This window comes from Pocillopora damicornis, chromosome 1 (genome assembly GCF_964200805.1).
Source record: "Pocillopora damicornis chromosome 1, jaPocDami1.2, whole genome shotgun sequence".
Lineage (NCBI taxonomy): Eukaryota > Metazoa > Cnidaria > Anthozoa > Scleractinia > Pocilloporidae > Pocillopora > Pocillopora damicornis.
The window spans coordinates 24718659-24725384 of NC_142670.1; the positions used below are offsets into that span (position 1 = coordinate 24718659).

Here is a 6726-nt window from a genome sequence, read left to right on the forward strand (position 1 = left end):
AACTTGAAAATAAAATAATTTAATGTGAAAAAGCTGGCTTCAGAGAAATTCACACGGAAAATGTGCTGATGTGTTCATTTCGTGGTGCCGCAGAATTAATGCACGACAGAATTTTCGACGCATCAGTGAAATTTTCTTAGCTAACACTGCTCTGAGTTAAAGAGTATTTTCCAATTTCAAGCGATTCCTCCGACTCAGTTGATCTCGGGGTATCGATTTCTTTTGAGAACAGATTTTTGCAAGAGGTATCATTCTAATTGAAATATCGAAAACAAAAAGTGTGAAAATTTATTAATCGCACGCTAAAGGATATCATGTCACAAAAACAATGAAGGAACTTTGTGTGAGTCGACGGTTTTCTTTGTTTTTGGGTGCGGGTTATTTGCCAGTACGGGTAATCTGTTGAAAATTCTTTTTCGTTATTGCAAAAATTGACTGAAGTGGGTAATCTGCCGCGCGGGTAAATGGACGGAAATTACGGTAACAAAAATGTCCTAGATATTATGAGATATAGGCGGTCGTTAGCGGCTTGGAAAATTTAGGGAATTCCAGTGGTTGAAGATCACCTGTTCATAAGAGAGTTTTGTTTTGTTTGTTCAAACTAAACAACGTTTTAGATCTAACTCATTGTCATGTTAATGGTGCGGAGGAAGATAAAATGACAAAGACATTCTTCACTCATTGACTAAGTGGGAGGCCACTCAGGATAATTGTTAAGTTTGTTAACACCTCATTTTCAAAACAAACAGGTCGATTCATATAAATTAAACCATTACTGAATGCAGATGGTCGACTCGAAATTCATGGCGCACTAAAAGTATCAAAATTGAGATCTGTTGTCTTCTGGAAGAATGGAATTTTCTACTCTTTTTATAGTCGTAGTCTTGAATGCACTGATGGCTTGCTGGACGTTTAGTAAAGGTTAGTTGCAAACTGCGAATCATATTCTATCTCTGATTCAAATTTCATTGATGAGATTTTATTTTACATCACTGTTTACTTATAGAACCAAAGAACCAAAGAGAGATTAAAAATTACTCCTTTTTGAAGGAGTTTATCAATCCCCCCTAAATCATTTCATGGCAGTAATGACAATGACTTAAAAAAATTACAAATAAACAACTAACTCTATTGTAATAAGAATTTCGCTGAGTGCTTGATGTGCTCCCCCTCTCTAACGATATAACAGTCTCAGCTAAAATTGTGAGGTTTCTTTAAATACCAAATTGAAACGTGAAAAATTTGCCCTCAAGGCTCCATATCTCAGAAACATTAAAGATTCCATAATTTTGGTAATCTCATTTTATTGTTTTGTAGAAAACGGCGAAGTAATTCACAAAGTTGTAAAACGCAATTTACGATTCTCCGTTCTTCCTCTAAAAGTTATTCTTAGTCGGTCTTGATGTATCTGCCGCCGTGATTTCCTGAAATCTCAAAATTTTGCTAAGACCTTTTAACTCGAGTTTCATTTTTTTGCGCCGGAAAAGTATGGCTTATTTTTATATTTCAATTTATTTATTTTAGAGCGAGAGCGCGCAATGCTGTTTCCAGATTACTACTTCTTTACTGGAAGACGTTTGGTAAACCATACTATCGAAACAAGAAAAGTCAAGAACTTGGATGACTGTGAGCTTTTGTGCTACCTGAACGACAGTTGTGTCAGTCTTAACTTCAAAAAAGATCCAGGGAATAATCCATAGAATGACAAATCAGGTCACATCTGTGAACTAAACAACGCCACACATCTGAAATATGACAATGACTTTACAACGAATATTCTTTTTTACTATCGTGGCTCGAAGGTGAGTTATAACTAGAATTTACGAATTTGTCGTCTTGGGATAACATATTCACAATAACTGACGTTTTGCAAAATTTTCGCTCTTTCTCTCCCGAAGGTGATTTGTTCGTTCATTTAATCCGTCGATCTTTCTTTGGTTATTTCAATTTTGTCCCTTTCAGAACGCTTGCGATAAGTACTCTCAGTGCAGGAATCACGCAACTTGTCAGTCTGGTTTCACCCTCAAGGGATATCGATGCTTGTGTCCTTCTGGATTCCAAGGAGAGCATTGCGAAAATGGTAATTCTGTTTCTCAATTTTTATGATACCATGGAAAGCTCTGATTTAATATTTGTACCATAGCTGGGAAAGTACCCAGCTAAAATTATTTATAGATAAGTTTTTTACTAAGATAACTTACTTCACCCTTTAGGAAATTCTCACATTCCAACAACGGGTTTACGTCATCCAAAGAATGTAATCTTTCACCTAGTAATGGCTTGTGCTCGTCAAATATTTTCGCAATTATCATTTATTTTCGTCGTCGTCAGGGTCAGGTAGTTCGTTCCTTTGGTTCCTTACATTTTACCGAAAATTGATTATAAAAGGTTAGTCTTGTGACCATTTGGTAGCAGAGGGAGGTTTTCACATGGTTATGTCGGCAAGTGAAGTCATGGAGGACGGCGGCGAAGAGCCAACTAGGGACGACTTCGAAACCGAACAAGATTACGGGACTTAAAACACGAAAAAATTCACTATCGTTTCCAGTCGTTCAAGAGATTGCTGTGATTGCTCAAAAGCATCGCGTGACCGAATACCGGGGAATATCCCGTGATATACCCTAAGTAATATTCCCCAATTTCACACATTACGTTTATTAAGATAAGTCTTTATTAAAATTCTAATTCAAGATGAGAGTATTTTGTAATTGTTATTGAAGACGGGAGGTATTTGTTTTTTTCCTTAAAGATGGATCTCTAAAGTCCTGTTCCTTAATTATAAATGTATAATTTTGAGACTTTTTGGTTGTTTTTGCCTTCGCATTGTCTTCACGCTTGAAAACAGCATTAAGACAAAGTTTGGCCTCTAATCTCAGAGCTATTTCATAGCTTAATAACTTCGTAAATGTGACAAGAAAAAGAAAAGGGAAGAAAAAGTGTGAGACATGCATGTTTCTAAACAACATGTGACCACTCGATGTTGCAAATTGAAATAACTGCCGAGGAAATATGGCATATATAGTATTGTTCGTTAGACAAAATCTTTAACCATAGATTCTAACGACTTTAATCCTGTTACAATTATCATTTCATTTTGTAGCCAATCCTTGCGATAACTACAAAATTCTACATGAAAGCGATAGGAAGAACAGTTACTCAACACCGATCAACGGTCCAGTGTATTGTGACGATCACCTTCCTACAGAGAGTGACCCTGAGGAATGGTATCGTTTCATGGGAGATGCTGGAACAAAACTGCCAACAAAGCGTGTGGATGCATACCATTGTGGTACAGACTGGTCAGGCTGGTTGGATGGTGCTCATCCCACACTTAAGGATGGTGAAGTTCAACGGACAGTCTGCTTCAGTGACCGTTCCACTGGTTGCAAACACACAATAAAGATTTCTGTCAAAAACTGTGGAACCTACTCTATCTATAAACTTTTCAAGCCACCTGGTTGTGACTCGCGTTACTGCGGTGGTACAGACTGAGCGCGAAACAAATACCCTAACGAATTAAGACGATTTAGAGCAATCTATTGGTTCATGTAGAATGCTTGTTGTATATTGAAACTAATCATTTAACAAAACTTTTACAGCTACACGTATAAATACTATGCATTTAAAGGAAGATGTCCTTTACTTAATGACACAGCCATACTTGGAGAAAAAGGAAAACTGCAAGCGCACCAGAGGAGTCGTACCTTGGGCCTTCCGATTAGTACTTCGGACGCTCTACCTGACAAGCTAAGCCGTTTAATAAGTCCACAATAACACACTTCCCACATATGTGATGCCTATGAGCATTGATGATGTAAATAAGGATGGTAAATTTTATTCCCCATGCGATAGTTGCGATAGAAGATATCATAAAGCGAAGGACACATGTCTGTTCGGGGAAAAAAAACTCCGAGTAATCCTGATTGGAGTTGCACCTAGCCTTGTAATTTCACTGAAGAAAGGTGTTATTTGATGAATGACACAGGCAAACTCGGACGAAAGAAGAATCCGAGCGTTCCCAATAGGACTCGACCAATTGACCTTACTCGTCAGTTCTTGGGACCACTCGTGGCTATCTAGACCAGTTAAATAAGTCCTTGGTAAAAGACATCCTGCACAATGCGAGGATAGCAATGTCGAAATGTGATAATTGAGCGAAATGAAACGTAAATAAGGATTGTAAATTTCAAGCCTGATGATGTTATTCAGTGAGTGACACAGGAATACTCGCTAAGAGAAAGTTAAAAAAAAAACCCAAGTGCTTCCAATAGGAGCCGTACTTACTTGTTATTAAATTTAAAGTCGTAATTTCCATTTCTTGTGTTTTAATTGGTTGACTGAACTCCAGTTAGAAGCTCATATTTCGAGTCACCCTCTATGGAAATCTGATTGGGCCAACTGTTGTAGTATTTAAATTGCTACTATCAAGAATTACTACAGAGGACATGTTTAATCAAGAACCAGTGGTATACTTACCAACCTTTGATGGTATTTTACAACATATGCGTGTCAATGTGCACCATCATTGTACTGAACGATGTAAACTAGAAATAGTGTCGCCTCAAGTGTCTAACCTGTTAATAAAACATCGTACCAATTTCTACAGTTTATTAAAGGTTTTGAGTTGTTTTTCTTTTTTTTTCTTAAGAAAAGAGGCCAAGATGCCAAATTTTGAACAAGGAAAGTTATCGTTGAAATGCCCCCCAAGAAATTCTCTCCTAATAAATATAGCAGGAAGATTTCTCGTGTCAAATGCATTTGTCTAAGACTTGCTTAGGAGTTGATGCATTATTATTGGGGTGTATAACACATGCATTCGGATGTTTGTTTTCCGCAGAGAAAATTTCTAATGCTGGTCAATTAACGAAGGAGATTTGACATTTAAGAACACGTAGATGCCGGTTGGTATATTTTTTTCAACAGACACCGAGACAAGGGGAAAGAGGGATCCAATAGTACTCCGCATCAGTATTAGAGCAAACATCTATGGTTAAGAAAAGAGAACATGACGATCATTTGGAGATAACACATCGCTGCTCTGAAGAAAATTCAGCTTTGTCGGAGCACCTTACAATTGGGTGGGATAAGTCTAAAATTATTACCACTAATCGACGTTACCACCAGCGCCTTCGTTTGAAAGCCTGGCATATCAACTCCGCCCACGCTCCTTTGAATCGTGATGATGGTGGTTTACTTCCTGACGCCTATTTACACCTCGTCAGAAAAAAAGGGCAGCTAATCAGTAAGCATATAAAAGGATCTCTTGTTGCAGCGATTAAATCACCTCTGATAAAGGCACTAGTCAGGAGTGTCGAAACATTGGGTTTATGAATTGTAACTCGGTTACATTCGAACATAAGAGATCCTCGCAGCTATAAACATTGCTGAACTAGTAGTTGAAATAAGACCTGAAAAAAATTCAGGCCCGTACGGGATTTAAACCCATGACCTCTGCGATACCGGTGCAGCGCTCCACCAAATGAGCTAACAAGCCAACTGGGAGCTAGTCATTACGCTGGGTCCAAATAAACCATCTAAGTAATGAATAATGACTGTGGATATATGAAAATCATATATGTGCACTGCGGTGAAAAAATGAATATAAGAGATCCTCGCAGCTATAAACACTACCGAACTCCACTTCAAGAAACGGCTTCAACCGTGTTTAAAACGAACGTTAGTGCTAATGAAATATGCTTTTGCTCATGATTGGATTAAAGAAAAGGGCCCTAACAGTCTCTGCAGCTGGTTGTTGTATCTGAAAATTTCCTGTGGCCAACCCTGTAGTTGGCGGTCACTCAAGTCCTTTTCAATATTGCGTTTTAGATGTGTCCAATAGGTACAGTTTGTAACGCTAGAGAATTAAGCTGTCAATCAACCAATGGATAGATTAACAAGGAGAAAAATGAGGAAAAGGAACTCAGTTTAAAGAAACTTAAGGCGACAGTTGCTTCTGAAAATGTCTCGTGACAAGTCGTTCAGCTGATTATTACTCAAGTTCTTGTTAAGAAATCAATACAACTGCGTTAAGTACGCATGGTTTTCAGAGCTAATGAATGTAAGGTACGCTTTTATAGAAGGGTTTCCAGCTGTAACAACCCACGCGTGAAAAATACGATAGATTTTCACGTGAGCGGCTTGATATCACCAATTAGCTGCTGACACGTCACTCACCTTTCGCACCACTCTGTCATGTTCAAGAACGAATGGCAATCTACGAAAACCAAAACGGTACATGGTTACTTGTAGATATAGAATTTCTCTTCTCGAGTTCAACTCGACTTATCACTCGACTGTGCATGCGCTCACTTGAGTGATATCGAGTTAAACACTCCAAGAGAAATTCCATCTCTACGTGCGCCCATGCATTATTCTTTATTTATATCGTTGTCATCAAGTGAAATAGATCTTTAAAAACTGATTTACAAGTCGCCACCACTCGGTTAAGATGAAGAATGACATTCAATTGATCCGTGAGCTTCATCTCTGCAACTAACAAGTAACCTCGAAATTTGATCTCGCATGTGTACTTACAAAGCTGCTGTAGCGAGAGAAATTTTCCATGGAAATGACATCAACTCTGTCCTTTATAATTCATAAGCAGCAGATTAATGTGTTCCTTTCAAAAATTTACGTTAACCATGGCCTGGGCACTTTGAGTATTAGAAATAAAGAATCGATTAAATGATTTTATCGCTAAAGAAAGTGCAATGTGTTATCACAGGG

The 6726-nt window shown here is 38.0% G+C and overlaps 1 pseudogene across 1 annotated transcript; it reads left to right on the forward strand.

Moving 5' to 3' along the window:
• The first annotated feature begins 851 nt into the window (after positions 1-851).
• On the forward strand, positions 852-4588 carry LOC149052904 (uncharacterized; annotated as a pseudogene). The gene is made up of 4 exons (XR_016179662.1): positions 852-921; positions 1525-1802; positions 1963-2080; positions 3101-4588. The product of XR_016179662.1 is annotated as an uncharacterized LOC149052904 (transcript).
• Positions 4589-6726: the final 2138 nt, after the last annotated feature.